Below are 15,783 nucleotides of genomic sequence, written 5' to 3' on the forward strand. Positions count from 1 at the left end.
CAACTTCTTACGAGAATATTCAGAGTACAGTGTGTTCCAGGCATGCAGCACCTGTTACTCACTTGTTTAAATGTCTCATGAAGGGGACAGAGAAAAAATAGTTTCTCTCTGTCTCTGGGAACATACATAAATTTAGCATACAGTTCTTTTTCGGCCAAGCACAAGTTTGAATTACCTTAAGAAAGGCCATAAGATAAAATTTCTTGAAGATGCTTTTCACATTACAGTTTATTCCATAAAATGAGAGAGGAGGTGGTGGCCAGGAGAAGGGAGGATAAAGATGGAGATTAAAGGACTGAGAAGCAAAATGGAGGGCAAGACAACACATCCAGAAATGAAGCTGGGCCAAAAAAGGGAACTCATCAATTCATCCCTAATAGTAATGCTTGCATTATGTCAAAGTATTTGATCTTCTAATTCTATTCAATTGTGGTCATGTGAGATCCAGGTAGCTGGTTTCTAAATATTGAAAAATCTCTTTCTATGTATGAAGATGTTATTGACCAACTTGACTTAGGAAATAGACTGAATTTGTATCTTTTTGCTATATTTTGAGGTGAACTCAATCTAAATAGGAGACCTGAATGTTTTCTTTTCCCATGAGACCAACCAGCCTTAATCTCATTAAAATCATACTGGTACCTGGGCGTGGTGGCTCACACCTGTAATCCCAGTACTTTGGGAGGGTGAGACAGGTGGATCACTTGAGGCCAGGAGTTTGACACCAGCCTGGCCAGCATGATGAAACCCCACCTCTACTAAAAATACAAAAATTAGCAAGGTGTGGTGGTACATGCCTGTAATCTCAGCTACTCTAGAGGCTGAGGCATGAGAATCACTCAAACTAGGGAGGCAGAGGTTGCAGTGAGCTGACATAGTACCACTGCACTCCAGCCTGGGTGATAGAGCAAAACTTTGTCTGAAAATAAATAAATAAATGAAATTATACTGGAAAAAAACCCTAAAATGTATGGGTCCAACATTAATTTATTAAGTTTCTTAAGTAGATGATACGGTTTGACTGTGTCCCCACCCAAATCTCACCGTGAACTGTAACAATCCTCATATGTCAAGAGTGGGGCCAGGTAGAGACAATTCAACCGTGGGTGCAGTTCCCTCCATACTGTTCTCATCGTAGTAAATAAGTCTCATGGTATCTGATGGGTTTATAAAGGAGAGTTCTTCCGCACAAATTTTCTTACGCCTGCCACTATGTAAAACATGACTTTGCTTTTCATTCACCTTCCACTATGATTGTGAGGCCTCCCCAACCATGTGGAACCGTGAGTCAATTAAACCTCTTTCCTTTACAAATTACCCACTCTTGGGTGTGTCTTTATTAGCAGTGTGAGACAAGACTAAAACAGTATAGTCATTGATATTGCTGAAACCAAGGAACATTGGAAAGGAGAGCATGAATTAAGAGCACATTCTCACTTAAATCAATATAGCAATGATTGAAAGCAAATCATGATTTGTTACTGCAGAATGCACATAGTAAGTGCTTCCCCAAAGTACATGTGCGTAAGTTGCATACATACCCAGGCATATACTGACAGGCACACACATACACACACACACACACACACACACACACACACATGCACTCTGTGGTGTTCAAAGCTGTGAATGCTGAACACCTGCATCGCTTCAGCATTTCATTACGATATTAAAGTAAAACATCTGTACACACTTTGGACTTCTGTCACTTATATGTACCACTGTTTATTAATAGCCACTTTGTGAGTCGTTTTTCAGCCTTCTGGGGCTGCTTTTAGAATTGCAGACATACTCAGAAGAAGGGAATTCAAGGTCAGCAGTCAGTGTTAAGCAAGTCCTATATTTATAAAATTTTTAGAAATGAATAACTTATCATTCTTCGTCTCCATCCTTGCTGGGCTCAGGACCAGCCACTATTTTCACCAAATCTTTTTTTAACACAGGGATGAACATCTAGCGGGCATCTGTGGTTCAAGCTCACTCAAGGTTTGTCACTCTGGTGATTGGCTAAGGAATAACAGTTTGGAATCAGCTCTGCCTTCTCTTCCTGCCAATCTGGCTCACCTCAGGACCAGGTGCAAATTTCAGGGGAGCATCCAGCCTCTGAAAACCTTCACAGTCACTGAAGTTCTTTCCAGGAAGGATAAGAATGTGCAGTGATGGACAATATATATTTTTGTTATTGTATTTCTGCATATGTGTTTTGTTTACTCTACCCGCCCCCCTTTTTTTAAATTAGCTTTTCATCAAACTGGAGTGAGGGCAAGTGCTAGGTTTTGGAATCTGATCTGCCTTTGAAGTCTCTTCCAAATACAAACACTTCATTTTCCTTGTTTATTATGGAAAAATAAACAGTGAAGGTTTTGTATAATATTGAGTCTGTAGTCAATGTATAACATGGGTAAACAAAAAATTATACATAGAATTATGAACAAAGCCATAAATATCAACAATTAAAATAAAAGCTATAGAAAGCATCATAAAATGAATGTATTTGGTCACATGTGAAAGTCTTCCCAGGAAATGATTAAAGCATATAATGGGAATTCCTTAAATTCATCAGGAAACCAGGTACTTCCCTGGAATCTCACTAAAAAGACATAAATTTAAAATGTAAATAATATCTGACAAAGAATAATGAAATAATGCATACTACCATATATCATACAGAGTGGACACTTCATAAATATTTTTTCTCACTCAAATAATTGTGCAATCTATTTTTTAACAGGAATCAGTAGAATTCATGAGGAATAGAGAAAGAAGAGTGGAATTATTAGAGCTGTCCAGTGGTAATTCCTGGCTTCCCAATTTAATCATTCTATTTATTTTGGCAGGCACCTACTTACATGAGGGATGTGGCATCAGGTTAGGTAATGGGACAACGTTAACCATAAAGAACACTTAACTTTACTATAAGAGTGTTTAGGCCTTTACTTGGCTTCTGAATTAATACATTGCAATTCTCTTTAAAGCATAAATTTCTGACAAGTGTTGTTATGATGTGAATCTATCCCTCACAGTCTGATCACCAGATCTGTGATTTTTAAATTGATGGAATCAAGACATTTCCACTACTCTCCTCTCAAAATCCAACCCCTGGCCAGGTGCAGTGGCTCACACCTGTAATCCCAGTACGTTAGGGGGCCAAGGTGGGCAGATCACAAGGTCAGGAGATTGAGACCATCCTGGCTAACACGGTGAAAACTGGTCTTTACTAAAATTACAAATAATTAGCCAGGCTTGGTGCAGTCCCAGCTACTTGGGAGGCTGAGGCAGGAGAATCGCTTGAACCTGGGAGGCCAAGGATGTAGTGAGCTAAAATGGTGCCACTGCACTGCAACTAGGGCAACAGAGGAGACTCCATCTCAAAAAAAAAAAAACCAATCAAATAAATAAATAAATTCAACCTATAAAATTCAGGAAAATAGAACAAAAACAAATAAACAAAAAATTGAATATATGTATTCATTAGGGATTAATAGATATCTATAGCTCCAAGTCAGAGTTTGAAGACTAAAGTCAATGTAGGAACAATAAATAACTTAGGAGAGTAGGGGAGAATAAGCCCTTGCAGGTGGATATGCTAAGATATTTGGCCCCTAAAGGTAGAAAAGGCTCAGAAATTGTAATTACACAGAATAATTGGAAGAAATCAGGGGGATAATTTGAGAAACTGAGCCTCACTTTCCTAGTTCCTGCCCACTCTGAGCACCTTCAGATGGCTGCCCCACTTCTACACACCTGCTGTCATGAGGCCTCAAAGACAGCAAAGTACCATATTGAAAAAAAAACAAAACAGAATTATTCTAACTGAACTGTGGACGCTGAGCTTTTCTTTTCCACCAAATTCTAGAATGTTGGTAGCCAAGCTTATAACCCCCAGGTAGGAGTAAGAGAGAATGTACTGCCTCCTAGAAAACTGCTGTGGGCATGCAGGCATTTGGAGATTTCACAACACAGAAGCTAACCAGCCAGCTGTGGCAACCTCAGGAGGTCTAGCAGTGCAAAACTGCAGCCTACACCCATAGAACTTTATATTTACTTCGGAAGGACTTGATATCAATTAGAAAAGAACAAAAACATGGTAGACAATGTCTAAAATTAAAATGAGGAAAGAACCATAGTGAATTCAGGGGCAAAAAATCAAAACAACAACGACAACAAAAAGAACAACCAAAAAACACTGTAATTTATATCCCTGGAGGCAAGAGAGGTATTGAAGCCACGGAACAACATGAAAAAGCTTAAAAAGGAACACTCATGAAACAGGAAATAGATATCAGAGAATACAAATTCAACAAAAGACTCAGAAGATCAAAAACATAAAGAAATAACCAATAGGAGAGGAAAGATTAAAGAAAATACTAAGCAAAAAGGCCCAACAGCTGACTAACAGGAGTTCCATAGAGAAAATCAGATAAGTCCTCACTCTGAAAGATGGAAGTCCCCAGATGGAAAAGACTCACTACCAAGTACCTAAAGTTATAAATGAAAAAAAAAAGAAAGAAAGAAAAAAGAAAAAGAAAAAACAGGAATAAAGAGGAAAGTTTCCAGGGAGAAAAAGGGGGTACATTAAAAGCTGAGGAATAAAAATTGCTTTTGCTTTTAAATGGCAACATAGAAAGCTAGAGGGCAGTAGTGAGACAGCGAGGCACAAAGTGGTCCCCGGAGACCCTCCTCCTAGCCAGTGCACTGGGAGAGCCGGGTGGAGCCATGGGAAGTTCGCGCCCATTGCAGGGGAGAGGAACCTGGCTTCCCTTGTTCCAGAGTGGTATCTGGGGATTCAATCTGTGAAGCAAGAAACCTACGAGCAGGACTCTCGCTTTGCTGAGGGTCTCTGTTTCCCTTTTTTTCCCTTTTACCCAGTGAACCCTGCTCTTCTCACCCTTCAGAGTATCTGCGAGCCTAATCTTTCACGGTCATGTGACAAGATCCTGGCTTTTAGCTGAACTAAGGAGAAAGTCCTACAACAGTAGCACAATGCACTTCAAATTCTTCATGTAAATGACATCCATTCTAGCAGTCCACGCCCAATGGCACTATCAGCCTTACATGAAAATGAAATAAGGATATTTTATGAAATGCTGTCACAAAAAAAAGTTACCTTTGAACTCTGTTTCTCCAGGAACTAGTGGATGCTCTACCCATAATGGGACGAACCAAGACAGGCCAAGACAGGCCAGATCAGAAAGCAGGTAATCCAAAAATCAAGAGAGACAAAAGAAATGACAAGGAGGTGACAGAGTGTCCAAGATTATAGTTGGGCAGAAGCTTCACACAGAGGAGAGCCATTGCAGATGGGACCAGCCACCCCACTCAAAGGATGCTTCCAGGGGGAAGAGAGATGAAGAAAAAATGGAGAGATTAGCAGGTAGATTTGACTTACAAGAATTTGAATGAGGCAGTATTTTATAGAGCTGTTAGAAGGTGCATGATGACTTAACCATAATTTCAAGGTAAACTAAGGAAACTGAAAGAAAAGCTTTCAGTTCTTAACCGAGGAAAAGATACTATAATAATGTACTACAAATACGGTGTGCTACTTGAGTTCACTGTGAATAGCATTTACATTAGTTTTAATAGTGGTAATACCAACTACGGATTTTTCACCACACAGTGATAGGATTGGATAATGTTTAAAACTAATAATCAAAATAAAGCAATACTATATCAGATTTAGAAATAAAGAGGTAAGTACAAGAAAAGCTAAGAAAGATGACATTTCTCAGCTCCAAAGAAGGATCACATTGGTGAGGAGGATAGTTGTGGGCTGAAAGGTAAGGGAGAAAGAGGACACTGTTATACGCCTTTTAGCAGTGGTTTACTTTTGAACAAATATGATTAAAAAATTAAATTTCAAAAAAAGTTTATGATCTCATTTTTCAAAATCGAATACAAACTAATTTCCAAACATGCAGAGTCAAAAACCAGACTCTGAACCCCACCAAAACATAGCTGTTTCAGGAAGTACTGCTTGAAACAGCCCACTAACTTCCCCTTCATTTATTAGAATTGCTGTTGTTATGCATTCACTACGTCATTGAGGCCTAGGCAGGGAATGAACCAGATAATGTTCTTGCCCTCATGCAATTTGTATCTTGTCTACAACAGATTAGATGTAAAATATCAGCTCCAATTTAAGGAGGTAAAAGCAGAGAGACAGACAACATTGCTTGAAGGTGAGCCAGGAGATGATGGTATAGATGAGTTGGTTGCAAAATACTTTTAAGACCCAAATAATTCCTTAAAGTTGAACACATTTCTGAAATGAGTAATATAGAAATATCCAAGTTTTTATATCAATTCCATGGTAACTGCACTAGGGAAGAAAATAACTCAGGCTACTGTTTCTAAAAATTGGTTATGGAATTCAAATGCTCTTCTGTCAAACATTATGGGACAACATGACCCTAACTCTAACTGAATTTTCTTTAGGGAGAAAAGAGACAACAGCCCAGAGTATTAATTTATCAATATATTAAGGCTGTTGTTTTTTAAAGCCTATGCCAAAATTATATTTAATATTATACCCTTCTTATATAAACAAGGTGAATTAAAATTCACTGTACACACCCACAAACAGCAAGAACTATTATCAGCGCTTGCTCTGCTCGCAGGCTCTCTGTCTGCTGAAAACATCTGAGCTTTACTCAACAATAGAATCTTACATTACCACTCGTTGGTGCACACTACACCACAGGGACGATGTGGCAAGGTTGTTACTGAAAAATGTTCATTTCATTTATTCATTCATTTAACAGGTGAGTGCCGCCAGGAGTGGTGGCTCACACCTATAATCTTAGCATTTTGAGAGGCCGAGGAGGGAGGATCACTTAAGCTCAGGAGTTCAAGACCAGCCCGAGGCAACACTGTGAGACCTCATTCCTATTTAAAAAAAAAATAAAAAATCAGTCGAGTGCTATTAGTAACTGTTCACAAGCTGGGAGATAGTGGGTAAGTAGGAAACGTCCTTTTCTCAGCCAACTTACCTTGAAATAGGGGGAAGCAAATGATGTCACGGAGTAAATACTCCAAAAAACTTCAGCTAGAGATAACCCTATCCATAAAATACAACACAGAGAGTGAAGATGTTAACTTAAATGAAGTGCATCAAGAAAAACCTCGGAGAAATAGGCCGCCCGGTAATGTCACTTGACCTGGTAACACCTCTGGTCCCATGACCCTGGCTGGAGAATGTCCTTTTGTTTTTTTCACCTCGTTAGTAATTTGACAACTCATCTTTTTATCCCCATGGTCCAACATCGAAAGCATTTCTTGGCCTGTCTTTTGGGCTTTCGCCTCCAAGAACCTGCACTGCTGACTCTCAATTTTGCTTTCATTCAGACCTTATGTTTGCCACATTCTTCACCTACAGAGCAACCTCCTGATTTTTGACTCAGCTCACATGTGATTTGATTCTTGCAGAATCCTTTTCGGAACTTAACTGTCTGATGACCTAGAAATGTGTTTCTGTATGACTGCCAAAAATTGCATGATGAATGGCAGCCTAATAGTTCTGCTATGCAGAGTAGGTAAGTGTTTCTTCTACTGCCTCTCTTTGCTGGTACAGAAGACTTACAGACTCTCAACATGGTGTTTGGCTCTTTCCAGCATTCAGTATGACAAGACTTCAATTCTTACTGAACTTTAGTCCACAAGGGACGTGAAAGCATTTGAAAATTTATTTAACTAGCCTAATAATCTTAATTTAGTTTTTGGGTTTTATTACATCGATGTTAGATTTAATTAAAAGTAAAGAAATCCTAAAAGTGATTCTAGGTAGTGGTTAATTTTATGTTTTTATACAATTACTACTAAGAAGTAGCTAGTTTTCTAAAATGTTAGATAACAATGAGACTGCAGTGTAAATACTTTTCTGCACAGAAGATGCTAAACTCAAAGGTAAATGAGTTGAATGTTCAGAGCTTCATAAGCCTCCAACACAAACAAGCCACGACAAAGGCCCAGGCAGAGGCTAAGTGTTGCTCCTGGGCATGTCATCTGCTAATGGGCTTCCTAAGCCTAAATTCTTCTCTGTGGTTCCACAAGGAAAGTACTCATGATCTCATCTGGGTCTCCCTGTTGTGTCTTTGCCACAAAGTATAATCTTTTCCCATATGGGGTTCTTTTCAAAATGCAAGCTACTACACTTTCTTTTTACAAGTTGGATCCCAGGTCTCTAACGCTGTCTCCTGCTGTGCTGAACATATGTTCAGAGTCTTTCTACTTATTTTTCTTTCCCCACTTGCTTTCCCACTGGTTATTTCCCACACCAAATTGCTACACAAAATGAAGTTAGCAGCATTAGCTTCGATGCTTTTGTGAGCCAGGTCTTTTACATCCTATAATATCCGGCAACATAGAGAATGGCATGCTATACATCTTAGGCTTCAACAAATATTTGTTGAAAGAATAAATGGATGCCTCCTTTCTGTAACTCCTATAAGTGACTTTCAACAGATGTGACATTCTCTTTATTAAATAAATGTTTAGACCCATCACCTTATTACACACAGGGATTAACAGAAATGGGGCTTGGGAGTGACTCAATTAGTTAAACAGTTGTCCATAAGAATTGGAAACGGAAACCAAAGTGAGCCTGGACACAAGGCGTTTTCAATAAAGATGCCTTGAATGAAAATAAACTGGGCTGACTTTTTGTCACACACACACAAAAAAATACCACAAAGTGCTTTAAGCAGAAGGACAGGAAGTACAAGAATGGCAAATGAAGGTATTGGCCTTTCAAAAATAAACTCAGGTCACCAAAAAGTTGTTCAGTAGTATCATGAATCAGTTATTCAGCTGCAGAGTCACAGTCCAGGGAGAACATAGATAGCATTGAAGGAGCTATTAATCAGAAAAAGATCATGTTTTTTTACAAAAACACCCTCCTTAAATAGAAAATAGTAATTATAAACATAATATTCTAATATATCAAAGATGAAGAGCAGTTAATATCCTCCATAATATATTAGAGGATGGGAAGGTTCTAATCACCTTTTGACCCAAACCCATATCTCTCTCTCAAAAGCAAGACATGGAGAATCTTCCCTCTATTCAAGCTTTCCTTTACAATTCATGAACATAAAATGTGAGAATCAGGTTCAATGCAAATTTATCAGGTGAACGAAATCAATTCTTTTCCTAATCTGTGCATAAAATACCTAATTAGAAAAAATTGTACACAATTCTTAAAATAATTATCATTAGAATGAATTTACACACTGAATATCCAGATCTGACCGTGGGATGTCAATCAGGAAGTCCAAAGGTGAGCCTCAGTCCCCTTTCTTCATTGCCTGGCAATGGACAAGCTACCTTGGAGTCCAACATTTATTCCAGCTGTATTTCAAAACCAAATTCACAGGATGGGTGGCTCCTTCCACCCAGGAGAAGATGTTGCAACCTCCAATGGGCTCCTGAGGTTTCCAGGAGCTGAGCTGTGACAGCTGGCACCTAACTTATTAGTATCTGAGTCCAAAACATTGAATCCTCCATCTGAAGGGAAATTTGCATATCATACATTTACTCAAACATCATGGCCTATTCCAGCCATGAGCTCTGATCAGTTTCCTGTAAAGGCAACACGACAATACCTCCCTTCAGGCATTGGATAAGAACTCCTCAATCTGGTTCTAGGATGCCTCTCACACAAAGAGAAGACTGATATAAATTGCATAGTAAATTAATGCCCCCTGGGACAATTCTTGGCCATTGAGAGACAGAGGCCAATGGGTAAATATTTCTCCCGTTTTTTTTCGTTGAGCTGATGATCCCAATACATGTGTCATACCACTCAGGATGTTCTTCAATGTTGAGCAATTTGTCAGCCAACTTGTCAGTGACTAAGTGGATAACTTATACTGGGTCATTTTCTCTCTTTCCATGTATTTCTCTGCCTCTCTCTAGTTCCTGCCCCCATGAATCACACTCCAAATACACTGCTCAAACATCTTTGTTCAAGGCTCTGCTTTCAGGAAAATTAAGGCTAACACGGCCACTGTTGGGCCATTCTCTGCTTACAATATAAGAAGTAGAATTACCAGGGCACAAGTTACACTGCTCATTGCTGGCATGCTTCTCTATGGAATGCTTAGAGAAAGGGAGATATACATTGCTTCTTGTCAACGTTTGGCTTGTAAGTTTCCCAAATAAAACCCATGCTTTGTGTCGGTGTATAATTTGCCAGGGCAAATTTCCTCACAACACTGTCACAATGACAGTTATAGAAAAATTCCAATATACCATTTTTATTTTTCCAAGACTGATAACTATAGTTGTAGAAGCCTTCAAAAAGGTGTTCCAATGAATGTAAATGGATATGTATATGATGTATGGATCTGCAGACTCTTCTCAGGATTAGTTGGTTTAAAAATGACTTTTAATTTAAACAATTACTAAGATAAACTGATAAAGTAGTCTGAGATCACAGGTTCATTATTAAACCCTGAAATGTCTGTAAACCACACATTGTCGCTAGCATCTTTAGTACACTTCACATATATCATAAACGTACCAAATGTGACCATATATAAACTGCATAACACAATGTGAGACCCATGATAAGCCTTCGTTACATTTTGGTTTCCTTCTCCTACTGCCACAGCAATTTATGTTTCCTTTTTCCAGCTCTATGAAAATGAACTGAAAAATAGAACTTCCTAAATATGACAAATGTTCAGAAGTTTGCGTTACATTTTTGGCAATGCTGTTAATGTCAGTGAACTTCTCCAGAAACCTAAATTGATGTCATTTTAATATTTGAAATTGTTCATTTGGCAAACATAAACAGTACCAATAGGTTTGATTCTACAGCCTTTTGTCTGGATAATGGATATAGACTTAGGTAGCTGAATATTCTTGTTCTTCTGCTTTAGGATCTTAAAATTCAGATGGCATGTCAGAAAAAAAATGAAAGTTTTAAGGTTCCTGACATAGTATCTTCAGGAGTAGGAATGCCCTGGGCTCCAGATTCCTTAGAAATTGCTTGTAGCTTTCTCCTTTTCTCCAACTAGTCACTCAACACCTGGGAACTGCCTTTCTCTGCCAAAATCTCCCAGGAGCCAGAGTTGGAACCTTGCTCTGAAGCTCTATACTTTGATGGTGCTTGAATTTATCTTCCTTTCTGCCTTTCCTTTCCTAGAATGTAGAATTCGTTTGCACACCTTTAACTCACCTATTCACACTGTCATGTCTTTGACGACATGTGTGGCATCTCCATTTTTGTTTATAGTAAGGTTCATTCTCTCCTATGGTCTCTGGGATATAAAGAACCATGAAAAAAGCCTTATTATTTCTTCTTAGGTGATAATTTCAAGTCTATGATGTTGTCTACTAGTTGGCATCTAGCATTCCTCTATAACTGACTTTTCTGTTTCAGGAAATATTTCAGGATTGAGTGAGTTTCTGCAGGGGATTCACTGATCTTCCACTCTTATCCATAATACGAGCATATATTATCTCCTTCAATTTCTAAATCATTCTTTTATAATGACACCATTGCAAGCTCCCTGTCAGAAAAAAATAGGGTTATCAGTTAGAATGATGTCACTTAGAATATACTTGTTTCTGAAGCCTGAATATTCACAGTGAGGGGGGTTTTTGTTTCATAATAATTAACATACAGCAGTACATGGCCAGAATGACATCTCAGCATTGAACATACTTCCAAAAGCCATATTCTTTTGGAAGTCTTTGTAACACAACAGAATATTACTCTCACTAAATCAGTCTGTTCTTTTCAGCGTAAATAAATATTAGCTGCTTGTTATATTTATTTTTCTGATGATATGTTTCATTTTCTGAATTTCCCCATGAATAATGTTGTTTAAGAGAAGGCTACAACTGACAAATTTAAACATTTATAGCTTTCTTTGTAGACCACAGCCTATTAAGTGAATTACTGATTTGATAATTTTTGTTTGGTCATAATGACATGACTTATAATGTTAATTCAAAATGGAACAGTTTCCAAAATTAAATTTTTAAAAGATCACATAAATTCTCAAAGTTGAATATAATCATCCACTTGATTAATTTTAGGAATACTAAAGCTATTAATCAGTAGTTTATATAAAAAAGGCATTGTGAGTTTAATTAGGTCTCATTTGTCTATTTTGGCCTTTGTTGCCATTGCTTTTGGTGGTTTAGTCATGAAGTCCTTGCCTATGCCTATGTCCTGAATGGTTTTGCCTAGGTTTTCTTCTAGGGTTTTCATGGTGTTAGGTCTTCTATTATGTGTAAGTCTTTAAGCCATCTGGAGTTAATTTTAGTGTAAGGTGTCAGGAAAGGGTCCAGTTTCTGCTTTCTGCACATGGCTAGCCAGTTTTCCCAACACCATTTATTAAACAGGGAATCCTTTCCCCATTGCTTGTTTTTGTCATGTTTGTCAAAGATCAGATGGTTGTAAATGTGTGGCATTGCCTCTGAGGCCTCTGTTCTGTTCCATTGGTCTATATCTCTGTTTTGGTACCAGTACCATACTGTTTTGATTACTGTAGCCTTGTGGTATAGTTTGAAGTCAGGTAACGTGATGCCTCCAGCTTTGTTCTTTTTGCTTAAAATTGACTTTACTGTGCCAGCTCTCTTTTGGTTTCATATGAAATTTAAGGTGTTTTTTTCCAGTTCTGTGAAGAATGTCATAGGTGGCTTGATGGAGATAGCTTTGAATCTATAAATTACTTTGGACAGTATGGCCATTTTCACAATATTGATTCTTCCTAACTGTGAGCATGGAATGTTTTTCCATCTGTTTGTGTCCTCTCTTATTTCCTTGAGCAGTGGTTTGTAGTTCTCCTTAAAGAGGTCCTTTACATCCTTTCTTAGTTGTATTCCTAGGTATTTTATTCTCTTTGTAGCAATTGTGAATGGCAGTTCATTCTTGATTTGGCTCTCTTTAAGTCTGCTATTTGTCTATAGGAATGCTTGTGATTTCCTCACATTGATTTTGTATCCTGAGACTTTGCTGAAGTTGCTTATCAATTTCAGGAGGTTTTGGGCTGAGATGGTGGGGTCTTCTAAAAATACAATCATGTTGTCTGCAAATAGAGACAATTTGACTTCCTCCTTTCCTAATTGAATACCCTTTATTTCTTGCATGACTGCTCTGGCTAGAACTTCCAGTACTGTATTGAATAGGAGTGGCAAGAGAGGGCATCCTTGTCTAGTGCCAGATTTCAAAGAGAATGCTTCCAGTTTTTGCCATTCAATATGATATTGACTGTGGGTTTTTCATAAATAGCTTTTATTATTTTGAGATACGTTCCATGGAGAAGTAGTTTATTGAGAATTCTTAGCATAAAGGGCTGTTGAATTTTGTCAAAGGCCTTCTCTGCATCTATTGAGATAATCATGTGGTTTTTGTCTTTGGTTCTGCTTATGTGGTGGATTATGTTTATAGACTTGTGTATGTTGAACCAGCCTTGCGTCCTCGGGGTGAAGCCTACTTAATCATGATGGATAAGCTTTTTGATGTGCTGTTGCAATCGGTTTGCCAGCATTTTACTGAAGATTTTTGCATCTATGTTCATCATGGATATTGGCCTGAAGTTTTCTTCTCTTGTTGAGTCTCTGGCAGGTTTTGGTATCAGAATGATGTTGGTCTTATAAAATGATGTCGGAAGGATTTCCTCTTTTTGTATTGTTTGGAATCGTTTCAGAAGGAGTGGTACCAGCTCCTCTTTGTATGTCTGGTAGAATTCAGATGGCAACCCATCTGGACCTGGGCTTTTTTTGATTGATAGGCTATTAATTGTTGCCTCAACTTCAGCCCTTGTTATTGATCTACTCAGAGTTTCGACTTTTTCCTGGTTTAAGTTTGGGAGGGTGCAAGTGTCCAGTAATTTATCCATTTCTTCTAGGTTTACTGTTTTATGTGCATAGAGTTGTTTGTAGTAATCTCTGATGGTAGTTTGTATTTCTGTGGAATTGGTGGTGACATCCCCTTTACTATTTTTTATTGCATCTATTTGATTGTTCTGTCTTTTCTTTTTTATTAATCTGGCTAGCAGTCTATTTTGTTGATCTCTTCAAAAAACCAGCTCCTGGATTTATTGATTTTTATGAAGAGTTTTTTCTTTTTCTATCTCCTTCAGTTCTGCTCTGATCTTAGTTATTTCTTGTCTTCTGCTAGTTTTTGAGTTGGTTTTTTTTTTTTTTTTTTTTTTTTTTTTTCTTTTTTTTTTTTTTTTTTTTTTTTTTTTTTTTCGTCTTGCTCCTCTAGCTCTTTCAATTTGGATGATAGGGTGTCGATTTTAGATCTTTCCTTGCTTCTCATGTGGGCATTTATTGCTATAAATTTTCCTTTAGACACTGCTTTAAATGTGTCCCAGAGATTCTGGTACATTGTGTCTTCATTCTCCTTGGTTTTGAAGAACACCTTTATTTCTGCCTCCATTTCATTGTTTATTCAGTCAACATTCAGGAGCCAGTTGTTCAGTTTCCATGAAGTTGTGCAGTTCTGAGTGAGATTCTTAATCCTGAGTTCTAATTTGATTTCCCTGTGGTCTGAGAGACTGTTTGTTATGATTTCCATTCTTTTGCATTTGCTGAGGAGTGATTTACTTACAATTATGTGGTCCATTTTAGAGTAGGTGTGATGTGGTGCTGAGAAGAATGTATATTCTGTGGATATGGGGTGGGCAGTTCTGTAGATGTCTATTAGGTTTGCTTGTTCCAGGTCTGAGTTCAAGTCCTGGATATCCTTGTTAATTTTCTGTCTCGATGATCTGTCTAATATTGACAGTGGAGTGTTAAAGTCTCCCACTATTATTGTGTGGGAGTTTAAGTCTCTTTGTAGGTCATTAAGAATTTGCTTTATATATCTGGGTGCTCCTGTATTAGGTATGTATATATTTAGGATCATTAGCTCTGCTTGTTGCATTGATCTTTTTACCATTATGCAATGCCTTTCTTTGTCTCTTTTGATCTTTGCTGGTTTAAAGTCTATTTTATCAGAAACTAAGATTGCAACTCCTGCTTTTTTTCTCTCTCCATTTGCTTGGTAAGTCATCCACCATCCCTTTATTTTGAGCCTATGTGTGTCCTTGCAGGTGAGAGGGTTTCCTGGATACAGCACACCGATGGGTTTTGACTTTTTATCCAATTTGCCAGTCTGTGTCTTTTGATTGGGGCATTTAGACCATTTACATTTAAGGTTAATATTGTTATATGTGAATTTGATCCTGCAATTTTGATACCAGGTGGTTGTTTTGCCTATTAGTTGATAAAGTTTCTTCATTGTGTTGATGCTGTTTACCATTTGGTATGTTTTTGGAGTGGCTGGTACTGGTTGTTCCTTTCTATGTTTAGTTACCATTTGGTACATTTTTGCAGTGGCTGGTACCGGTTGTTCCTTTCCATGTTTAGTACTTCCTTCAGGAGTTCTTGTAAAGCAGGTCTTATAGTGACACTATCTCTCAGCAATTGCTTAGCCATAAAAGATTTTATTTCTCCTTCACTTATGAAGCTTAGTTTGGCCGGATATGAATGCTGGGTTGAAAATTCTTTTCTTTAAGGATGTTGAATATTGGCCCCCACTCCCTTCTGGCTTGTAGAGTTTCTGCTGAGAGATCCGCTGTGAGTCTGGTGGTCTTTCCTTTATGGGTGACTCAACCTTTCTCTCTGGCTGCCCTTAGGAATTTTTTCTTCCTTTCAACCCTGGTGAATCTGACGATTATGTGCCTTTGGGTTGTTCTTCTTGAGGAATATCTTTGTGGTGTTCTCTGTATTTTCTGGATTTGAATGTTGGTCTGTCTTGTTAGGTTGGGGAAGTTATCT

Source organism: Cebus imitator, unplaced genomic scaffold, assembly GCF_001604975.1.
Source record: "Cebus imitator isolate Cc_AM_T3 unplaced genomic scaffold, Cebus_imitator-1.0 Scaffold7, whole genome shotgun sequence".
Classification (NCBI taxonomy): Eukaryota; Metazoa; Chordata; class Mammalia; order Primates; family Cebidae; genus Cebus; species Cebus imitator.